This window comes from Heptranchias perlo, chromosome 31 (genome assembly GCF_035084215.1).
Source record: "Heptranchias perlo isolate sHepPer1 chromosome 31, sHepPer1.hap1, whole genome shotgun sequence".
In the NCBI taxonomy this organism is placed as follows: domain Eukaryota; kingdom Metazoa; phylum Chordata; class Chondrichthyes; order Hexanchiformes; family Hexanchidae; genus Heptranchias; species Heptranchias perlo.
This window is the reverse complement of record NC_090355.1, coordinates 12,309,484-12,333,524: the sequence shown is the minus strand read 5'-3', so window position 1 is coordinate 12,333,524 and position 24,041 is coordinate 12,309,484. Positions and strand designations below refer to the sequence as shown.

Genomic DNA, 24,041 nt, shown 5'->3' with positions numbered 1-24,041 from the left:
CCACCTGAACTGCAACCTGATAAATCTTAAATCTTACAAAGTTAAAGGAGTATTTGGCTATAAACCATTTTGTTTTCTGCTTAAAAATTGTCATTAGTGAATTTAAAAGCCTAAGATGCCCATGATTGCTAATTCAGTAAAGCTTTCAAATTTCAAGTTAGTGCTGGAACATTTCCAAAACGGCTCTGTACTATAAATCATGGCTATGGTTTCTTAATCCTAAAATTTAAACACACAAGATCCCTACAGAGGAATTCATAAACAACATGCAATTAGATTGAAACCATACATTTTGAATTATGAATAATGTTCATTGACTCTCTACGAAGTAAAGAAGTACAAGCTTTTTCACCAAAACAAAAAATGTGTTGGTATTCTCTCTCAGAAGTATCATTTATAAATATAAAAAACATTTCCTAGAAGTCAAACCCTACAGACCATAAATATCTGAAAAATGCTTATTAAATTGGATTCAAATGTTTCTGAGAGTAGTAAACCCTTTTTGTAAAGTAATCTGTAACAGTTTGTCAAAGGAGACACTTTATACAGAAGATATTTTACTAGGTTTCTTTATCAATGAGGCAGCAATTAGCAATATCATTTATGTCAGATGTCATGGTTATAATAAAATGCTAAAATATAACATAGAAATTACAAATCCAAAGATACAATAAAATAATTATATATTTAAAGGTAAAATGTTGAATATGTTACAAAATATATTTCCAAGTTGCAATGATATATACTCCAAATTTGAGTCTGTTGACAGAAAGAGTGTTTTGTGAACAAACCATTCATTCTTAGTCTAACAATAACTTTGCTGCTTGTGTTTTGTAGCTCCAAACCTTATTGCAAAATATTATCGGCTGCAATTACCTCCAAAGACATTCCCCCCCCCCCCCCCCGCAATCCCCCACCCACCGTCCATTCCAAGTTCTTTTCTTTGTTAGAATTTTTTCCATGTTTTTAAGAGGGTTTTTTTTGTTGTTGAAAAGGTTGCTCTTTAAAATCAGGTTCCAGGTAAGCTGATGAAGGGAAAAGATTTTCCTAGTGTTGATCTGGTCGACATGGAGCACAGAAATCATGCACAGTAGGAAGGTGGTCCCAGGGAATTATTTATGGAAAGGAGCTTTTTCCACTTACTCTCATTGTCAAGCACTCCTGGGCCAACTGAAATGTAAGTTAGATCTAGCTCTCTCCATAACACGCCAACAACAGGCCAGAAATGAAGAGCATAAACAACTACAAAAGCATGACCTTTCTGTTTCCCACACATACTATCATTAGGGCCTCCCAACAACAACAATAACTTGCCTTTATTTAGCACCTTTAGCACGGAACAGGGTTGCTCAATTAATCCAACTTGTGGAAAGTAACAGGCAGTTTTGGACCATGGCTTCGTAGCTATTGGAACTTGGATTGAGACTCTCTTCTCAGCATTCTCAGAATAAACTTGAAAACCATATTGTCATGTTTTATGAATCCATATATTATTTTTATTACATCTTATAGTATGATGTACTATCATTAGCAAAGTGCAGAAAATATTTTCTGCAGATGTTAGTTGAAAGAAAACAGGTGCTTATTTTTAATGCTAAAACTATTAACAGTGAAGTGGTTGTTCCACAAAATTATTCCCACCACTACTGTGGTGATATCATGAGGGTCCCCATAGCATGTTAGCAACAAGCCATAATAATCGCAGGATTATTACTGCTCTACCTACCTTTTAAACAAATGGTTGCACTAAAGCTTCAAAACATAATTGATATACAAGATCATTTTCAAGGATGGGCAATTTATAGAAAAAAAGTATTTAGTGGCACATTACTTACAAGCACCGCAGACCAAGGTGAGATGTTGTCTTTAACCCAAATGAACCGTCAATCCCCAAGGTGTATTATTTGTATAACAGTCTTTATGTTAAAAAAAATATTTTTTAAAAATCATTTTTCCATTAATTTCGGATAGATTTATCACAAACAGCAACAAAACTTGCATTCAAATTGTGCCTTTAATTAACGTAATGAACGTCCCAAGGAACTTCACAGATAGGCATACATAAGACAAACATCGAGCCAGGGAAGGAGAGATTAGAAGGGTTAGCTAAACAGTTGGTTAAAGAGATAGGTTTTGAGGAAGCTTTTAAAGGTGATGACAGAGATGGAGAGTGGGGTAGGGGAGTTTAGGAAGGGAAATCCACAGAGTAGCACCCAGGACATCGGTGCCAATGTACTGACAGTTTGCAGTAAGACACACATGAAAAGGTCACATGAATCACTTGGAGACCAGTGAAAAACAAAAGGTGTAATAATTGAAACTCTTGAAAGAGATACATTTTTGAAAGTATGATATTTCAATATAAACAGAACAAAAAATTAAAGCAGTCCTCTCCCGACTATCTGGAAAAAAGACTTCTAGCAGTCACCCACTAAAGGCATAAATCACCATGCATAAAAATCCACATACATCATACAAAAAAAACCAAGTGATTTTCACACAATGAAAGCACTGACATTTCTCAGCATAATCTTTGTATAAATCTATACTTCATGCCAGAATGCTTTTTGGGATCCCATGTCACGTAAAGAATAATTGTAGGTTAAGGCTCCCTCTCCATTAATGTGTAATCAACGTGACAATCAACCTCAACTTTAGAAGAGCCTGGCATACTACAATTTCCATTCCCAATTCATGATCTTTCTTGCCTCTTTTATGTTGAAAGCAGAATGCCAGTGCTACTGGACACCCATTTTTACGCTGGCTTATTTTTATTTGAATGGGTGGTTTCAAAAGTTGGCAGACATGGGAAAAATGGTGTTATTCCGAGAGAGTTGTGTGTGCAGTATTTTGGAGGTGCGTTGGATTTGAGTCTCCATGTCTGTTCCCTTTTCACATTTTGTGTTTCTGTCTTGATCTTGGGTTCATGTTTAGTCCTCAGGAGATGCATGCTAGTTTAGAGCGATCAACATTTTAGAACAAGTGTCAGATTGTCTAACTTTACATAGAAATCCAGCGTCCTTCTGTAAACACAGCAGCCGACATGAGTGAGTCTGCTTATTTTATATCGAATTATGGGAAGTTTTGTTCTTTAGTTTTAAACCCACTTGAAACTGCCATGATGCTGCCTAACCTCACTTCCCTTAAGAATAGTTTAAGTAGGGAAAAGAAGATTGTGATACCTCACTCTGACTTCAGATCGAACCCAAGTCCCAGACACAAAGGGACGGTTTTCAAACCTATACCCCACCCAGTGTCCCGGTGTCATACCACTTGCAGACCTGAATAGACATATAAGACCTGTGTCCATGTTGCTCCTACTTCATACAGTTCACTACACTCCCTGTGCATACACGTGGTGTCTCACCAGCGGCCATGGTGATGCCTATATTCTTTAAATAATTAATTACCTATCCAGTTTCATTCCACGAAAAGAGTCGTTATCTGCCAGTGTCATATGGGTTAAAGGTGGTAAGCATGAATTGGTATTCAAGTTGGTGATACAGCAGAGAGGGTATATTCTTCACTGCTGGAAGTTGCCCGTTTGTTACGTAACATGGCTCATTATTTAATATCTCACGCTTGTTTGGACAAGAAAAGTGTTGCCAGAAGAAATATTTCATAAATGCTCAGCACACGGAAGGTTTGACATTGTTTTTACTAACGTCGCACTGTTTGAAAACAATGTAGTTCACGGCACAATGGGAGGTTTTGTTAGAATGTATCACTGCCCAAAATGAAGTCAATGTGTGGAGTTTGTACTCAACATGAACCTAGATTTTTTACTTGTTTAGCTGAGAATAGCTGTAGGCTGTGGGGCAACTTCAGGCCCACTTCACACAAAGGGCACTGTCTCTCTAAAAATTGTTCACACATCCTGCTCCAAAACATCTTGGCAGGCATGCTAAAGAAAAGTTTGACAACTGGCTAATAGAAACACATGTCATTGTAATTCAATGAAGTACTTTTAATATTTTTATTCACGATGAGTACTCAAGACAGTCTTATCGGGTTCAAACATTTGAACTTTGTTAACAAATACAGACAAAACAATTGAAACGTTAATGAGTTCTTCATGTGTTTTGTTTGTATCGTTCTAAGAGTGAAACTTATACAAAGCAAACTTTTTGATTCATTATCAAGTAAATGAATGCAGTCTTGCTGCAGGCAAGAAAAAAAATGGCATTTGAGTTACTCATTGTTAGTCTGCTACCTTTCACTGTCCAAGTTCAAATCATAAGTTGTTGCCTGTGTCCAATGGGCTGGATTAGGGACAAGAGAGAGGATCCTACAAAAAGATAGTCTATTGGTAGATCGAGTCCTGCCATCTACTAGAAACAGGAGGGATTGTCTGTATCAAGGACTGCTATTAGAAGGGAGTACTGGTGCTGGACATGGTATTCACACTATAATCTTATAGGAAAAGATAACACGTAGAGAAAATATAAAACAACTCAGAAAGCAAAACAAGGCTAACATATTGGTGCCAGCAGAACTGCAGATTTACAAGCAAGGTTAGCAATCTTTGAGCAAGCAATATGAACCTCAACTGTGCTCTGTGTACCCGCTAAGCCGTTAACATTATGAGAAGTGAACAATAAAACTGAAAAAGAAATACTTGAACAGGTTCTACTCTGAACTTTACAATCTAGTGTAGTTAACTCATTCTCATCCAGGACTTAATCCGGAGTGAAGGTGTGTACTGGACTGAGGGGTGCCATTACCTCAACAGGGGAATCAGGCTAGAATCGGCTAACAGGCCAACAGCAAGCTTACTTTAGAAAATCTCATCAAAGAATCATTTATTGTCCTGCGAGTGGCCCCTAAGCCTGGGCTTTTGCCAACCTGCATCTGAGTTCTCCAGATTTATGTAATTGGTGTGTGTGTCCCAATGGGGAGAAAGTGCGCATTCCACTTTGACAAAATGGAAATTCTAACTGCATTGAATTCTCAGTTGCTTAGTTTGGAGAGACCTCAGGACTGCGATGGGTTTCCATGCATGTCAAGTACCTGGCTGACCACAAAGAAAATCCTTCAATGGTCGATCTATTTTCACTGGATCACCTCAAAGTCTCCCCTTTTCACAAGTAAAGAAGCCCAACTCACTTAGCCTTTCCTCATGACTTTAGTTCTTGATGCCCCAACTCATCCTTGTTGCTCATTCGTGTACCTTTTGGAAGGACAAGAATGTTTTTCCTTTGGTTAGGTGACTTGATCTACACTTAGTACACCAAAGGGGCTCTAAACTTGCTCTAAACAATGTCGTTTTTTTTTACCTTCTTTGGTCTATAAATAATGATATTTGCAGGGCTCCACAGGGGACTCCTGCTATGCATTCATTTTAATGTTGTGAACAGATAGGGATGATGATTTTCAAGGGAAGTCCCACATAGCTCATTTACACAATGAAACAAAGTAGCTGTTTGTAATGTTTACAATCTGTGGAGCCCTATAATAATTATTATTTACAAAACAAAAAGTCACAGGATTGATGTACTATGCATGATTCCTTGTGCATGCTACTGAACAATAGTTATCCTCTAAAACAGATATATTTCATTGTTATTCAACTATCATATGTATGTTAAAAACAAAAGCTAGCTGATAGTAACAGTGAGCTTGAAGCTTTGTGCTTTTAACATATGAGTGATTGTTTTTAGCACTTGGCTTCACTTTGTGCCAAAAACAGTCACTGCTGTGGTAAAACTCCTTCTCAGCACATGCCTTCTTGTTCATTATTGACCAATTTGATGCAACTTGAAACTTAGCAAACTTTACATTCATATGTTGCTGCATGATCCCGAAGAAGTTTGATGATTGGGGATAAGGGAAATTGCACTGCAACGTGGATGTCTGTGGGGCTCAAGAGAAACTGTATCAGAACTAATCCAGGGGAGGGCCTATTAAGAGTGTTTTTTCTTTTTATGCTCATTTGAGTTTCTGCTAATACGTCTAATCTTAAAATTGGAAAATATATCTCTCCTCTAAGAACAGTACCATCATTTTACACTGAACCAACCCGGGGCAACCTGGTTTGAATTTCCTGCTTTCCAGCAAATATTGTTGAAACTATAGGTTCTGACCTTGGGAGGTCAAGGGTCCACATTTTGGGTCAGTTCAGTTTAGTTTGGTCCAGGTAGAGGCTTGGACAGCTCTACTGCTAATTCTGGATCCGATTTTCTAATTATAATTTAGGCTATTTTATTCAGAAAAATACAGCCACTTTTGGGCCATTTCGCAATATTTTTGGCCTGGCTGGACATGAAATGGTTTGTTATAAATAAGAAGAATTCTCAGCACGCAAAGTATAACCAACCCCTACCATCTTGGTTTAATTATAAAATAAATTGAACATAAAGATTATTTTCTGTCCTTCCAATTCACAGTATGAAAGACAGATTCTACCACAGTACTAAACTGATCATAGACTAGCAAAAGGCAGAAATCGCATTCAGTTTATTGATTAAAAAAAAAACAAATTGTATTCTGCTACGTAACAGTTACTGCACTTCAAAAGTTAATTGAGTAAGGCATTTTATGACATTTTGGTGTAAGATGCTATATAATCGGCATTAGGTATTAACCCTCTCAAAGTTGTGGGTTCGAGTCCCACTCCAGGACTTGATCATAATTATGTAAGCTGACACTTCATTGCAGTACTGCATTGCTCGAGATGGCGTCTTTCAAATAAGACATTGAACTAAGACTCTATTCTGCTCCAGTCATTCAGATGAGCATTAAAGATCCCATCAGACTATCTGAAGAGAAGGGAGACTTGTCCCACATTCCTCCCTCGACAAAAACCACCAAAAAACAAATAAACCGATCATTCATCTCAGTGATGTTTGTCGGATATTGATGCTTGTAAAATGGCTGTCACATTCGCTTACAGATCAACAGTCACTGTGCTTCAAAATAGCTCATGTACATGAAGCACTTTGAACTATTTCTGAGAGTGGTGATAAGGCACTATATAAAATAAGTCTTTCTTTCATGATTTATTTTACTCTTTACCCAAGTTTCTTTATTTCCATAGTTGTCTGCTCCATAAAGTGGGAGTAATAATAATTAATTTTTATCCATGCACACATTTAAATAGCAGATTTATAGTCCCAATGATTACTCTTTAAAAACTTGCATCCATTCACCGTTAGTGAAAATGTGAGTAATTTAGCAACACGAACTTTACTGGGCTGTAAGCATGGTAAATAAGACATTTTACAGCTATCTTCCTTTGAATTGTTCATATGATAATGAATCCTCAGAAAAATAATTTTTTATCTGTGGGTGCTTACCTTCAGGGTGAGTGAGGTGCAGAGATGAAAGTCTAACCCAGCTAAACTTGGTCAGTTCAGATTTACTTGGCCTTTAGCCAGTTCGTTTGGGGTAGTGTTCAGATTCCTCAGAACATGACAGATTACTCTGTCCTTCAAAATAAAATCCAAACCTGAACCGAGCCAATTTTTAAACTTGCACTGTGGACCACTGTTACAGTGGGTTAGGAACATAGGAACAGGAGTAGGCCATTCAGCCCCTCGAGCCTGTTCCACTCGTATTCAATTAGATCATGGCTGATTTGTATCTTAATTCCATCTACCTGCCTTCGTTCCGTACCTTTACCTAACAAAAATCTAACAATCTCAGTTTTGAAATTTTCAATTGACCTAGCCTCAACAGCTTTGTGGGGGAGAGACTTCCAGATTTCCACTAACTTTTGTGTGAAGAAGTGCTTCCTGACATCACCCCTAAACGACCTAGTTGTAATTTTAAGGTTCAGGTCTGGTTTTGAGTTGGATGGGCTGGTCTGAATTTAAACAGCTGCTTTTCTTTTTGCGTAACACTGAAAACTAAGCAAAAAAACGTCCTGGGCACGTAACAAAAGGGAAACACCCAAGTCTCACAATCACAGTAAGATGCCTATAGCTTACTGCTCAGCTGGGTACAGACAAAAAAAAGTGATTGTGGCAATGCAAATAAACTTACAACTTGCCCAGACTTAATATAGCTTTAAGGTTATTCAGATGTGTTTTGTGTAATCAGAAAATCGAGAGGTGTCAATGGTGGAGAATGCAACATTTTTCTGCTTCATTATCTGCCATTTTAGGTACAACATAAGTTAGAAGTAGGATAAAGCTCTCCATACTTTTTTTTTTATTCGTTCATGGGATGTGGGCGTCGCTGGCGAGGCCGGCATTTATTGCCCATCCCTAATTGCCCTTGAGAAGGTGGTGCATTTTCTCCAAGTCTGGAAACAGCACCCTATGCTGCATTCATATAACATTTTCAATTTTCACATGAGCCATCCTTGTGGCTTTCACAGTGTGAGGCTGACAATTTAATGTCAATAAAACGAGAATCACAGAATCATTGAAATTTATAGATCAGACGGTGGCTGTTTGGCCAATCTGCTCTCTGATGTCTTCCCTGTCCTTTCCTCATCTACTTCATTTTAAAAGTCATTTTATGGACTACTTCTATTACTGTTTCTGGTCGGACATTCAATGTCTTAACAATGTTTTTGTAAAAGAAAATCCTCCTAAACTTTCCCTTTGTTCTTTTGCTGATGATCTTAAATTTATACCCTCTTGTTACCGACTCACTGACCACTGGAAATAGTTTTTCCTCATATACCTTATCAAAACCCTTCATAATTTTGAACACCAATATCAAGTCTCATATTTGCCTTGTCTGCTCTAGTGAACATAGCTCTAGTTTCTCCTCATAACGAAAGCCTCTCACTGTTGTTATCCTCATAGTAAATCTGTACCCAATGATATTCTTCCTAAAGCAGGGTGGCCAAAATTGGACATGGGGCCACTTACACCGGTGCTGCACCCCAAGGGAGGCACTTGGACCAATGATCCTTCCCAACATTGACCCCACCGTGAATTGCAGGGTCAGCTCATTTGAAATGCAGTAGTGTTGGTTGAGCATTGCTCCTGTGTAACATATAGGTATTGTGCTGGAGGAATGGAAACTGCAGGTGCCGGCTTTTAAAGGGCCCGAATTTAGCAGGCCTGCGGGTTCCCAGCGGGTGGTCCTCCGGGAGCGTGGTCAACACGCTCGGCGAAATTAGTGGGTTGCCCACGCGATCGTAGCAGGCAACCCACTAATAGGAATCAATTACCTGCTCCTCCGAGGTCCACGGCGCTGGCCTGCGCGTCGGTCGGGCTGCGCATGCGCAGTACGATCTGTCAGCTGGAGGCTCTCTAGTTAAAGGGGCAGTCCTCCACTGACAGATGCTGCAACCAATGGGACAAATTGCAGCATGGAGCAGCCCAGGGGGAAGGCTGCTCCCAGGTTAATGATGCCTCACCCCAGGTATCATCAGATGGGGTGAGGAGGAGGGGGAGGACACAGATCTTCCCCCCGGCGGGCGGGAGGAAGCGGTCTGCCTCTGCCACCAAGAAGGCCTGGCTCAAGGTGGCAGAGGGGGTCACCTGCGCCACCAACATATCGCCCACCTGCATACAGTGCAGGAGGCGCTGCAATGACCGCAGTAGGTCAGCCGCAGTGAGAACACGAAGTCTTTCCCCTACACTCCGTCTGCCACAACACTGCCCCCACCCCACATCTCCTTCGGCACCGCCAACACTATTCTGTCACATCACCCTTCATACCCACTCACACCCCATCCTCATCTTACCTCCACCTACTCACCTCGCCAGTACTCATCCTGCCACTAACACGCAACCCACTCCTCATACAATCTCATTGCTCCATCCCATACTCACCCTCTCGTGCATCTCCCTCACGGCCAGCCTCACTCAACCTGCCACCACCTGTGCTGCAGCCACAGGGCATGCATCACATATGTGCAGTAGGCAGCGTAAGGCAAACGTCTCGTCAGCATGAAGGGGGTGCACAAGGGTGTCTGAGGGTTTGTCATGGGTCTTACCCATATTGAATTTCAGAGCAACAAACAGCACACATTATATTGACACCACCACTGCCATGTCTCCGCGAATCCTGTCCGTTGTGTCCAATAATGCCCGCTCCTGGGTATCACTATGAGGACACACCACTGATGCCACCCATCGTGTTACTGCAGAGTAGGTGCAGGTGTATTTGCAGGGCTCGTCCGCGCAGACGACTGAGAGACATCGGCGGTGTAGCCGGCTGCACCCTGGAAGGATGCGGAGGAGAAGGTGTGGAGGGCAGTGGTGACTTTGCCAGCGACAGGTAAGCAGTTGGTGCTGGGGCCAGCCAGGAGCAGCTCGGCATGAAAGAGGCTGCAGATCTCCACGACTACATGTCGAGCGAATCTGCGCCTCCCTGTGCACTGCTGCTCGGAGAGGTCCGGGGAGCTGCGCCTCGGTCTGTGGACCCTGTGGCGAGGGTAGTGCCCTCTGCGACGCGTCTCTCTCTGCGGTAGCCCTCCCTCCTGCTGTGCAGGTGGGCGTGCAACAACACCGTGTTGGGGGGATCCACGTCTCTGCGGCGGACGGCGTGGACTGCGAGGCTGCTGGTGCTGGTCATGCTCTTCGTCCTCCGAGGGTCTCCACACACCACCCAACTGGCAGGTGTTGGTCTGAGGGGTTGTGCAGGGTAGGTGTGTGGTTCCTCGGACTGGGGCTGCGGTTTCGTGTCGGTCTGTCCTCTGGCTTGGCGGGGGGTGGTGGAGGGCAGGGGTTGCCCTATGTGACGCGGTGGCCTCCTGCGTGGGTGAGGGCTCTCCCCCGTGGAGCGCACCTTGGCACCTGCCACAGGCTGCTGGCTGCAACACGCCTGGTTGGAGGGAGACTGTTTCCCCCAGTGTGGGAAACTCACTGCCTTGAACCAAAAATCCCACACTTCCTCTTTTGACAGCTGCTTCAGCTCATTAACTGACCACAACGAGCAAGGTAAGTACTCTCAAGTGGAACCCCGCTGGCTTTAATTGCCTGCGGGATTCCCACCAGCGGGGCTTGCGCGAGCAGCTCCGCACGTCAGCGCGGTACCCGGAAGTGGCCGGGATTTCGTCGCGATCCGGTCACGTGACCGGAGATCGGGATTTTCGGGGCCACCCCGCTGGGAACCCGCCGGAAACACGATCCTAAAATCGAGCCCAAAGAGTCTGGAATGGCTGAGGATTGCAGCTTCCCCTCTAAATTTTCTATGCTCGGCTTGATTTTCTTTTGCATTATTAGCCTTTATGTTCTTTTAAAAGTGACATTTTATTTTTTTAATTTCTCTACTCATCCAGGTTTTTCCAGCATTCCTTTTACTTTTTGTGGGAATATCACTGGTCTGTACTTTAATCATCTCTTGTCTGCACATAGTCTTATCTGCCAATTTGTTTCCTCCAATTTATCTGAGCGAGTTCCTTTTTTATCTCGTTGAAGTTTTCTTTTTCCAGCCAAGTACCTTTATCTTTGTTCCCTCTCGTTTTGAACGTTTATACGGAATCTAATTCTGCTATGGTCCTTGATGTTCTCCTACCCTTACTTTAACGACTGTCGTCCTTCACTTCCTAGCAATAGATCCAGTGTTACTTCCTTTCGTGTTGGGCTAAAAATACACTGATCTACAAAGCAATCCTGGATAGATCGTGGAAACCTTCACCAGCACCCCTTCCCTGCCACCTACATCACTTTTTACTTCAAACTACCTTTTGGATAAGCTGCAGACTGTTTAATGCTGTGGATGTTTATCCATTAAGAACAGGGTTAAGACTGTCAAAATGTTGTAACTTACTGCCAATAGACAGAGGAAGCTCAGTGTAAGAACATAAGAAATAGGAGCAGGAGTAGGCCATATGGCCCCGAGCCTGCTCTGCCATTCAATCAGATAATGGCTGATCTTCAACCTCAACTCCACTTTCCTGCCCGATCTCCATATCCCTTGATTCCCCTAGAGTGCAAAAATTTATCTATCTCAGCCTTGAATATACTCAATGGCTCAGCATCCACAGCCCTCTGGGGTAGAGAATTCCAAAGATTCACAACCCTCTCAGTGAAGAAATTCCTCCTTATCTCAGTCTCAAACGGCCAACCCCTTAACCTGTGACTATGCCCTCTCGTTCTAGATTAGTCTGAATTAGATTCTGTATTAGTCTGGGCTGGATTCTTTCACAGATCCCAAGGGCTGAAGAACAGAATTCTAACTGTGTTGGCCTTTCTGTCTCTCGATTTTTATAGCCAACACTGATCTCTGAAAGTGCAGGGAACATTGTAGAACATCTATTGTTTCTGATCTGCATAAACAACCTGCATCCCAAACTTTAAGCTGATAAAATGTTCTGCCCAGTGGAGACAAGGGATGCAGCAAGAATTTGCAAAAACGTTTAGCTTGGTTTTGCAATTGCACAGATACATGGCAAATGAAACTTAACACAGATAAGGTTAAAAAAAAATCACATAAGTGTGCAGTGAATGGAACCGAATGAGCACAAGAATGCTTAGGAAGGATCCTGGAAGCAATAAAAGACAGTCACTTTCGATGTTAATGTGGTGAAGTAATTAAAAAAGCTAATAAAATACCAGTATATAAAGCAAAAACAAAAGAATATAACCTGGAAATCGCACTTACAATCACTTAACACATTTGTATAAAATTTCACTGTTGGCTATTTTAACAGAGATGTTAGCTTTTGAGGAGGCTTTTGAAAAGGGGGAGAGATTTGGCAAGCCAGAAAATTATAGGATATGGGTTCTTGAAATGCTGTGCCATGATGACTGATAGCTCTGCCGTGGATGATGGAGTGGGGGGCTGGGGGTACACACAGAAGGTCAGAGTTGGAAGTGCAGATGGTGCAAGGTGTAACATTATAGAGCAGGAGAAGATCGCAGAGGTCAGTTGGGGCAAGAAGATGGAGTGGTTTATTGACGGGCATTTTGAACATGCTGAGGTCAGTGAGGATGGGGTGTTAGGTAGGAGTAACTTAGTGCAAGTGGTGGACTTCTGGATGAGTTGGAGTTCGTGTAAGGTGGAAATCAGGAAATCAGCAAGGAAAACATTACAGAAGTTGAGCTTAGAGGTGTAGAAGATAAGTGGTTTTGGTAATGGATTGGATGTGAGGGTTCAGGGTCAAACAACACCTAAATTACATATGGTCAGGTTCAGCCTGAGTGAGCTGCTGGAAAGGAGAATGTAATCAGGGAGAATGTATATCTCTAGTGAAAAGGATTGCTTTTGTCATGCTAATGTTGAGCTGAAGGAAGTTCCAGCTCATTTACAACTTGATATCAGACAGATAGTCAGATGGCACAGCAAAAGTTGTGGAGTCAGCAGGGGTGGTGGTGGAGAAGTAAAAGTGGATATGGTCAATTGATATGAATTTTGGATTTTAGAGAGGAGGTACTCCTCTTAGTTTTGAAAAGAAAAGGCCTGAGCAACCATCAGTTAGAAAGGTCAACCAAGCACTTGGTATATTCAGTAGAATTTTGTGCAAAATCCTCATCTTCTACTTGTTAAGAGCACATTCTGTGGGATCTGCATAAATTATCATTCTAATAGAAATATCTCACATCTGTACACTTCAAAATATAATGTAGCATTACTTGATCTCCCTGCCTTGGGAATCGGTATGTTCCTTGCTCAAGGCTAATATTCAATCCAATTCCCAAACTGCACAACTAATGACAATGGGATAAGCATCCATTGTGGCAATCCACCCCCCCACCAGAGTAATGAGAGGACGCCACCTGTATTGGCACCACTTGCACAATGTGCAGTGTTCAAAAGATGGAGATCTGTGCTCATCTCTACCATTTCTGGAATGGATTCAAAAAATAAAAACGTAGATTAAAGCACACAGAAATTGTCCAACTTTTATTTTTAAAAAGGGCCTTTTAAATCATGTGACGCAATGGGTTAGAAGAAAGATTCTTCATATCAAGTGGGAGAGAAATTCACCTTGGGCGGTTTCGCACTGTCTGCCTGTTATATGCTTTACCCGATATTCAGTCCCATTGACATCATGAGGGCAGATAGGAGAGCACCTGGAGAAAACTGTGGGTTCAAGGCTAGCACAGGAGACACTGGGAAGAGGTTTGGCTTGGTGGGCAAGGGGAAGGGGGAGAAACACATTCTGGGGCAGCTGAAAGGATGTTCGCAACCTTAGTGTCAAAGAAGTCCATACGTTCCTTTTCTTTATTCGTTCCTGGGATGTGAGCGTCGCTGGCGAGGCCAGCATTTATTGCTCATCCCTAATTGCCCTTGAGAAGGTGGTGGTGAGCCGCCTACTTGAAACGCTGCAGTTCATGTGGTGAAGTTTCTCCCACAGTGCTGTTAGGAAGGGAGTTCCAGGATTTTGACCCAGCGACGATGAAGGAACAGCGATATATTTTCAAGTCAGGATGGTGTGTGACTTGGAGGGGAACATGCAGGTGGTGTTGTTCCCATGTACCTGCTGCTCTTGTCCTTCTAGGTGGTAGAGGTCGCGGGTTTGGGAGGTGCTGTTGAAGAAGCCTTGGCGAGTTGCTGCAGTGCATCCTGTGGATGGTATACACTGCAGCCACAGTGCGCCGGTGGTGAAGGGAGTGAATGTATAAGTTGGTGGATGGGGTGCCAATCAAGCAGGCTGCTTTGTCCTGGATGGTGTAGAGTTTCTTGAGTGTTGTTGGAGCTGCACTCATCCAGGCAATTGGAGAGTATTCCATCACACTCCTGACTTGTGCCTTGTAGATGATGGAAAGGCTTTGGGGAGTCAGGAGGTGAGTCACTCGCTGCAGAATACCCAGCCTCTGACCTGCTCTTGAAGCCACAGTATTTATATGGCTGGCCCAGTTAAGTTTCTGGTCAATGGTGACCCCCAGGATGTTGATGTTGGGGTTTTGGTGAAGGCAATGTCGTTGAATGTCAAGGGGAGGTGGTTAGACTCTCTCTTGTTGGAGATGGTCATTGCCTGGCACTTGTCTGGCATGAATGTTACTTGCCACTTATCAGCCCAAGCCTGGATGTTGTCCAGGTCTTGCTGCATGCGGGCTTGGATTGCTTCATTATTAAAGGGGTTGCAAATGGAACTGAACACTGTGCAATCATCAGCGAACATCCCCATTTCTGACCTTATGATGGAGGGAAGGTCATTGATGAAGCAGCTGAAGATGGTTGGGCCAAGGACACTGCCCTGAGGAACTCTTGCAGCAATGCCCTGGGGCTGTGATGATTGGCCTCCAACAACCACTACCAACTTCCTTTGTGCAAGGTATGACTCCAGCCACTGGAGAGTTTTCCCCCTGATTCCCAATGACTTCAATTTTACTAGGGCTCCTTGGTGCCACACTTGGTCAAATGCTGCCTTAGCTCTGTCTATAGCATGTTGCTTCCGCTGTTTAGCATGCATGTAGCCCTGAGTTGTAGCTTCACCAGGTTGGCATCTCATTTTTAGGTACGCCTGGTGCTGCTCCTGGCATGCTCTTCTACACTCCTCATTGCACCAGGGTTGATCCCCTGGCTTGTTGGTAATGGTAGAGTGAGGAATATGCCGGGCCATGTGGTTACAGATTGTGCTGGAATACAATTCTGCTGCTGCTGATGGCCCACAGCGCCTCAAGGATGCCCAGTTTTGAGCTGCTAGATCTGTTGTGAATCTATCCCATTTAGCATGGTGACAGTGCCACACAACACATTGGATGGTGTCCTCAGTGCGAAGATGGGACTTCGTCTCCACGAGTACTGTGCGGTGGTCACTCCTACCAATACTGTCATGGACAAATGCATCTGCAACAGGTAGATTGGTGAGGACGAGGTCAAGTTGTTTTTTCCCTCGTGTTGGTTCGCTCACCACCTGCCGCAGGCCCAGTCTGGCAGCTATGTCCTTCAGGACTTGCCCAGCTCGGTCACTAGTGGTGCTCCCAAGCCACTCTTGGTGATGGACATTGAAGTCCCCCACCTAGAGTACATTCTGTGCCCTTGCTAACCTCAGTGCTTCCTCCAAGTGGTGCTCAACATGGAGGAGGACTGATTTATCAGCTGAGGGAGGACGGTAGGTGGTAATCAGCAGAAGGTTTCCTTGCCCATGTTTGCCCAGATGCCATGAGATTTCATGGGGTCCGGAGTCAATGTTGAGGACTCCCAGGGCCACCCCCTCCTGACTGTATATCACTGTACCGCCACCTCTGGTGGGTCTGCCTTGCCGGTGGGACAGGGCATACCCAGGGATGGCAATGGAAGAGTCTGGGTCATTGGCTGAAAGGTATGATTCTGTGATGATTCTTCATACTTGTTGGAGGCAAGGGTGGAAGGGAAGGGGAGAGGAGTTTAAGGAAATGGTTGGTGGTGATTCTGGAGTAATGATCGGTTTTGGCAGAGGAGAGTGAAGCCCTGTTGGTTTGATGTGGTTCAGCCAGATCTGGTGATGGATCCTAAACCTGTTGTGGGCCAGATACACCCAAGTCTGTGTCACTTGGACTTCAGGGAGCGAAGATGGGGGCCACAAAAGGCAGTATAAAAAGGGTGGGAGAGGGTAAGGGTTTTGCTGCGGACAACAGGATCAAAGGTGGAGTTGAGGGAGTGGTTAAGCAAATTGATGACTGCAGAGCTATTGTGGTGAATGGAGGGCCAAAGGCTAGGCAATTGGAATTTAGAAACTGCAGTTGTAAGTGACTTGGGTGAGAGTTCTTTCCATGGATGGATACAAAAGAAGTTGGGTTGGAAGGAGGTAGAGTGATGTGGGCGTTAAGGGAATACAAGGAAATGGTCAGAGATAGAGATAGAGAGGTCACAGGAAATGGCATGGTCAAGGGGGTCATCATGAATATGGGTGGAAGGGTTTATATGCAAGGAGAGATTTAGGGAGGACAACAGGTCAGTAAATTCAGAGGAGAGAGCATAAAGGGAGCTGAGATGAAGATTGAAATCACAGAGGGTGAGGAGTTACTCAGTGCAAAGGCTGAGGGATGAAAGAATGGACAATATCTTGGAGAGAAACTTGGGGTGGGGCTTTGGGGTGGTAGAAAACGAGGATTTTAAAGAAGTGAGAGGGATGGAATAAAGTAAAAAGAGCAGGAGAGAAGTCAAAGTAAATCAGAAAGTAGAAGTGAGCTTGGGTTTTAAGAACCTGCAGAATGAAGGTCTTCTTTCAATTTGTTTTGAGAATTTATGACTTAGATTTAAATTTTAAAAGTTCTTAGGGATGGAATTGTTCCTACTGGTGTAATGAAGAAAGCCCTTTTGTGCATTTACATGTAATTCCACCATGCACTATTTTAATCCATTTAAAGTAAAATGAGTAACAAAATAAGTTAAAATCGTCCACAGAAAATTGCATATGAACAGACTTGCAAATACTGCTCAGAACAATTTCACTGCCTTTATCCTTTAAAAAGAATCTGCTCTAAAACAGATTATGAAGAATGTGTCTATATCTATGCAATGCTGATAATATGTGGAAAAACTTTCCTTTACTTTCAAAACCACCCCAATCAATGGTCGAAAATCAGTCGATTGTCATAATTTCACATGACGGTGATTCTAAATTTCTGTCTCCAATTCTTGTTGGAATTATAAATATATTTCAAATCAACAGTTCAGGAAGGAATTTGAGTAAGGAATATTCGATCCAGGCATTGATAACATTTATTTATATTGCAATATTTACAGTGCAAAAATTTACAAAGTTAGAAATTAAACAAGTTCTATGACAAGTAATTAAGTGAAATATACGCACAAGATTTTGGGGCTGTTCCCGCCCATAATTTCTAACATTACTCTCTGACAGTTGGATTTTAAGGATGGTAAGCATGTTCTTCAGAGTGTATGAAATGACTGTTTGTTCCTTTGGCATGAGTGAACTATGAAGGTACCATTCCCAAATGAAACCGATTCTTGTGTATGCGGGAACACATAAGAAAGTACAGGGCAAGAAAAGATTCTGCAGCCTATTTGACAAGCCCCTCACTAATATCCTGCCCCAAATGCCGAGCCAATTCTCCCGTAAATGTTTCCATTCTATCTGCCTCCAAAGGTTCTTCGGCAATCTGTTCCACATATTCATATTCTCAATATTCAAGTAGTTAACTCGAAACGATATAGGAAAACAGTCTTTTCCCATACACAGCTTATACAACAGGTCATAAAATCATACAGCACAGAAGGAGGCCATTTGGCCCATTATGCCTATGCTGGTTCTTTGAAAGAGCTATCCAGTGACTCCCACTCCCCTGCTTTTTCCCTGTGGCCCTGCAAATTGTTCCTTTTCAAGTATACATCCAATTCTCTTTTGAAAGTTACTACTGAATCTGCTTCCACCATCCTATCAGGCAGTGCATTCCAGGTGTGGTGTAAAATATAATTCTCAAAGAAATCTCTTATGTATCAGTCTTATTTTAGTCTGGGTTATTGTAAATGTGGAGGGCACTTTTGATACTTCCCATGTCTTTTTGTGGAGTAGCTGTCATCTCTCAATGGAAGAGTCTGCCATCTTTAAAAACCTGCTGTCAGAGATTAGCATCGGAAATTATGGCTGGGTACAGCCCCAAAAACCTTTGTGTATATTTCACTTAATAACTTGATCACTGTGCTCGTTTAAATTTCTCTGTAAATTTTTGGCACTGTAAATATTGCAATGTAAATAAATGCTATCAGTGCCTAGATGTGATGCTCTCTACTCCAGTTCCTTCCTGAACTGTTTCACTTAGAATATATTGATATTTATAATTGCAAAAAGTTGTGGAGACAGAAATCTGGACCCATCCCAATGACAAATGCTTAAAATATATATACTGCTTTTGGAGCACTGACCAAGGTGTTTTTTGAAATATAGCAGAGTAATTCCAGGCCCAACATTGAAATCTGAAATACTTTTTATAAAGCGATAATAATAACACTGCAGCTAATTACCCGTAACTCCCACAAGTGGCCTAACTTTTTCTAGAAAGCTACGGTTCAGATCAGCAGAATGTTTCCACAATGGATGTCATTGCTGCAATCTGTAAATCAAAGCAACTGTTGGCATGAAAATGGGTTTGTACTGAACAAATGAGAAGAGAATTTTCTCTACTGTATGAAACATATTTTCAAAGTCGAGCGTGAATCTGGTTGCAGTGTTTTTCTTTGCGTTCTATTATTCACTTCCCCTTCCTTTTAATTGTTTTGAGTTTGAAATCTCACTCTTCAATATTTGTAACAAACGCACGCTTTAAGCAACATACTCCTGGCGTGAAGTCTGCCGGTAGTGCAGTGGATTGGCCGGACACTGGAGCAGAACCGGATAATCTGGGATCGGGCCTTCGCTCGTAGTTTCAGGCGTGGGAGTCTCTTTGGAATGGAACTGCCACCAAACATGTTCCCTGACACTAAAGGGATTAGGGCCAAGGCTGGTGGAGGGAGTGCCTGGGCCAGAAATGTCCTCGTCCCTGGCCTGGATTACACCGGGCGGCCAGTATACTGGTTTCAAGCAGGTGAACAGGCTATTGGCTTGGTGGATGTGAGGCCCACCTGTGGGTCCCAGCCTGGATCCATGAAGAAAACAGCAAGCTGGTTTGTCAATTTGGCCCCCTTATAGAAGGGACTAATTGGACATCACAAAACACTTCACATACAATGTATTACTTTGAAGTACATTCACCGTGTTGTCTGATAAAGTGATTGCACATTTTGCACACAGCAAGTTTCCACAAACACCAATCACATGAGCGACCAACTTAGCTGTTTTTGATGCTCTCAGTTGATGAAAGAATGTTGGCCAGGACATTGGGAGAATTCCTTCCTCTTTTCCAAATAGTATCATGGGATCATTAACATCCATCTGAACCACTAAGACAGGGCACACAGGTCCTCGATTTAACGTCGCATTCGAAGGATGGATTTTTATCAAATGTCTCTGCCATCTCTTTCAAATGGGTTGATGCTTTCTTTAAAATAGCAGACAATAATTTCACACAAGTCCTTCATGTATTTGTTACTATTATCTACGTGCAATTTCAATCCATGTCTCATTCGAGGATTTTGCATCAGCAAACCTGGCAACTTAGGCAACCTGAATTACGATATCTTTTTTCTTGTTAAGGATTATGATGCATGCAATTGAACCAAAGTCACGGGGACCAGAGTCTGCACAACGGGAACAATTACGTTGCAATTCCCAGAATCCTTAGCAGGAACACTGCAGTTCCCCCTGAGCCAATCTAACTGATTATTGAATGCCCAGACCAAAAAAATGATCAAACAAATGAGAACCATTCATAATAATTAAAAAGAGTCTACAATCCATTCCACACTGCCTGTATCTTCCTTTTAGAACATTTATTGACGGGGTATTACTTTGTACCAAATATAACTTCTTGATATAAGTGAAACTGTAGCAATTTAGATTAAGGAACAAGAATTAATCCGTGAATGATAAACACTGTTTTTGGCCTAACCCAACCAAAGTGATTAAACTCAAATGTGCCCATCCCAGAACTGGTACCATGGTCATCCTTACTTCAAAGCTTAAGGACATGATGGTCTACCTCCGCAAACCTGCTAAGAGTCCTTGCAGGACTTTGGACATAGCTCAAACAGGGATCAACCCTGTCATATGAGAATTAAAGATGATGATGGTATAGAAGAATATTCATGCATTGATTGACAACCAGGGCCAAATTGAAGGAATCCACCCCCAGGAATCCACCCCCAAGTAATCAGTACAGTGCAAAATTTTCATTATTGATGGGAACTAAGTAACAGCAGAAAATACTGGCACACGGTACAATAAAAGAATACCAGATTAGAAACATTTGTTTTTACAGCCTTGACTTTTCATATTAAGAACTTCAAGCAACAATTCTAAGGCCGGATAAGTTAAACAGGCAACATTTCATGAAAATCTTGTCCTAGACGTAATACTTTGCGTAAACAGAAAGATTATCTGCAAAAAGACTTTTCCAGACCGAGACTCCCACTGACAACATTACTACAATCTTTGCTCATTTTGTTGCAGGTCACTCTACATTTTTAATACAAAGTGAAATTCTGCAGGTGTCAGCTGTCTTGTTTATCATAATGGGAGGACAATTTTAACAAAGAACTGTGTAGTGTAAATAATATTTCACGTTAAATGTAGATAGCCAATCTAAGTTTTTGAAAACTACTTAGTGTGTACCAATATTTCAAAGGCTGTGCCTTACAACTCTACAAGTTAACCCTTAAGTTCAAGTCAAAATGCCCCTTGTTCCAGCTGTCTGCTGGTTCTGCTCTCTGGTGCAGTTTACGCAGATAAGTGAGATTCATTTGAGGTGTAATTAAATCATTTCTGAAATGGCAGACCAGCATTGATAGTGCATTGTATAATTATTTGCTATTCCATATCATGTTGAAGGTGTAGGTTTAGATCTATGTCCATGCATGCTTGATCTCAAGCAGAGCTATTGAGATGAATGATTGCAGCTCCACAAAGGAAGAAAGGGAAAGCCAGAGAGGGAGCCAGCCAGCCTACTCTCTTGCACCTACTAATGTCTGCTTATGGGGTGCCACTGTCAGAGGCTGGAGTGTAATTCGGAGGCCAACGTCTAAGCTGGAAAATGCTGCAGGATCTATCAGGAAATTGGGCCTTGGGTTAAACTGGAAGAAACCTAAAATGCAAATTTAAAAGTAACTTCTTATCATGAAAGCTTTGTTAAGTTTTAATTATGAAATGATAAACATACCTTTAGCCTCACACAGCAAACAATTCACAAGTTGATAGGAATAGAATCTGAAAGGGGGTACTGTGCAGATTCATCAGAATGATACCAGGGCTTAAAGCATTAAGTTACCAGGACAGGTTGCATAAACATGGTTTGTATTCCTTTGAGTTTAGAATGTTGAGGGTGACCTGATCGAGGTCTTTAAAATGGTAAAGGGATTCGATAGGGTAGATACAGAGAAATTATTTCCTCTGATGGGGCAAACCAGAACAAGGGGGCATAATTTTAAAATTAGAACAAGGCCATTTAGAAGTGAAATCAGGAAGTACCTTTTCACACAAAGGATAGTGGAAATCTAGAACTCTCACCTCCAAAATGCTGTGGATGCTGGGTCAATTGAAATATTCAAGACTGAGATCGATAGATTTTTGTTAGGTAAAGGTATGGAGCCAAGGTGGGCAAAAGGAGTTAAGGTACAAATCAGCCATGATCTAATTGAATTGTAGAACAGGCTCGAGGGGCTGAATAGCCTATTCCCATTCCTATGAACATTCATCAAAATGATTTTATCACAGGCTGCAGAGCATTTACTCATTATAGTGTAAAGGTTTGCTCTGTCTAACAGAAGCTCTTTATAAATGTATTTACAATTTCGCTTAACCTTGTGCACAGGAGAAATCTATCCCCTCCCATCCACAATGTGCTGCTTCCACTAACATCTTCAGGAAGGAACTGAGCTGAAATTTTCTCAGACTTCGCACCACCAGTGGGGCCTCACACACAGCGGGCAGTTAATGGAAACCAATAGATATACTGGCGCGATTATTCATCCTTTGAAATATGAGCAATGTGCCCGTCATTTTACGATGAGCTACCTTCTACGTGTCGCCTCACCCGTAGCGCAGGTTCTCAGAGAATTTTACCCACAGATTTTAGTAATGCAAACATGTCAGTAGAAATTTGTAGATATGACTGGTCCTCCTAAGGACACACTCATTGTGAGTCCAGCCCTGTTCACTCTTGACAAAAGAATAAATCAGAGTCATTTCATTCGGGACAGATTTAACCAACGCGAGCAAAACCTTAATTGAAGTACCTCTCCGTGAGTAAAGAAGATGCTGAAAATCTGTGGACATCATTTTCTTTTCACGGAATGATTCCAACTTTATTCGCCTGATTTTCAGCCAAAAGACTGGAGTATCTGAGTTCTTATCGGTGGTGCTATTTCTTCCAGTCTCTTTTTCTGCTGAGATAAAAATCTCATCAGAATCCAAACAGGCCAACTCTGGTAATAAAAAAAAATCTAGCAACAACTTGCATTTATAGCACGTTGAACGTCGCAAATGTCCCAAGCACAACAGGGGAGTTAGATCATGGTTGACGAACTTGATTGAGTTCTTTGATGAAGTAATGGAGAGGGTTGATGAGGGTAGTGCGGTTGATGTTGTGTATATGGACTTTCAAAAAGCATTTGATAAAGTACCTCATAATAGGCTTGTTAGCAAAATTAAAGCCACTGGGATTAAAGGGGCAATGGCAGCGTGGATACTAAATTAGCTAAGAGACAGAAAGCAGAGAGTCGTGGTGAACGGTTGTTTTTCAAACTGGAGGGAAGTATACAGTGGTGCTCCCTAGGGGTCGATATTAGGACCACTTTTCTATTTGATATATATTAATGACCTGGACTTGAGTGTAGAGGGTATAAGTTCAAAGCTTGCAGTTGACATAAAACTCAGAAATGTAGTAAACAGTGAGGAGGATAGTAACAGACTTCAGGAGGACATAGACAGACTGGTGAAATGGGCAGACGTATGGCAGATGCAATTTAATGCAGGGAAGTGCAAAGTGATGCATTTTGGTAGAAAGAATGAGGAGAGGCAATATAAACTAAATGGTGCAATTTTAAAGGGGGTGCACCAGGGGGTGTGCATGCACAAATCTTTGAAAGTGGCAGGACAAGTTGAGAAGGCTGTTCAGAAAACAAATGGGATCTTTGGCTTTATAAACAGAGGTACAGAGTAAAAAAGCAAGGAAGTTATGCTAAACCTTGATAAATTACGAGTTAAACCCCAGCTGGAGCACTGTGTCCAATTTTGGGCAGCACACTTTAGGAAGGATGTCAAGGCCTTAGAGAGGAGCAAAAGAGAATTACTAGAATGATACCAGGTTTGGGGGACTTCAGTTATGTGGAGGGACTGGAGAAGCTGGGGTTGTTCTCCTTAGAGCAGAGAAGGTTAAGGGGAGATTTAACAAAGGTGTTCAAAATCATGAAGGGTTTTGATAGAGCAAATAAGGAGAAACTGTTTCCAGTGGCAGAACGGTCAATAACCAGAGGACACAGATTTAAGGTAATTGACAAAAGAACCAGAGGCAAGATGAAAATAAATTATTTTATGCAGCGAGTTGCTATGATCTGGAACGCACTGCCTGAAAGGGTGGTGAAAGCAGATTCAATAATAACTTTCAAAAGGGAATTGGATAAATACTTGAAGGGGAAATATCTGCAGGGCT

The 24,041-nt window shown here is 42.2% G+C and overlaps 1 protein-coding gene across 6 annotated transcripts in view; it reads right to left on the bottom strand.

The window, feature by feature from the left end:
* The window catches only part of LOC137300495 (astrotactin-2-like), a 1,223,335-nt gene that overhangs the window by 86,212 nt on the left and 1,113,082 nt on the right, over positions 1–24,041 (bottom strand). The gene's annotated exons all lie outside the window — the stretch shown is intronic.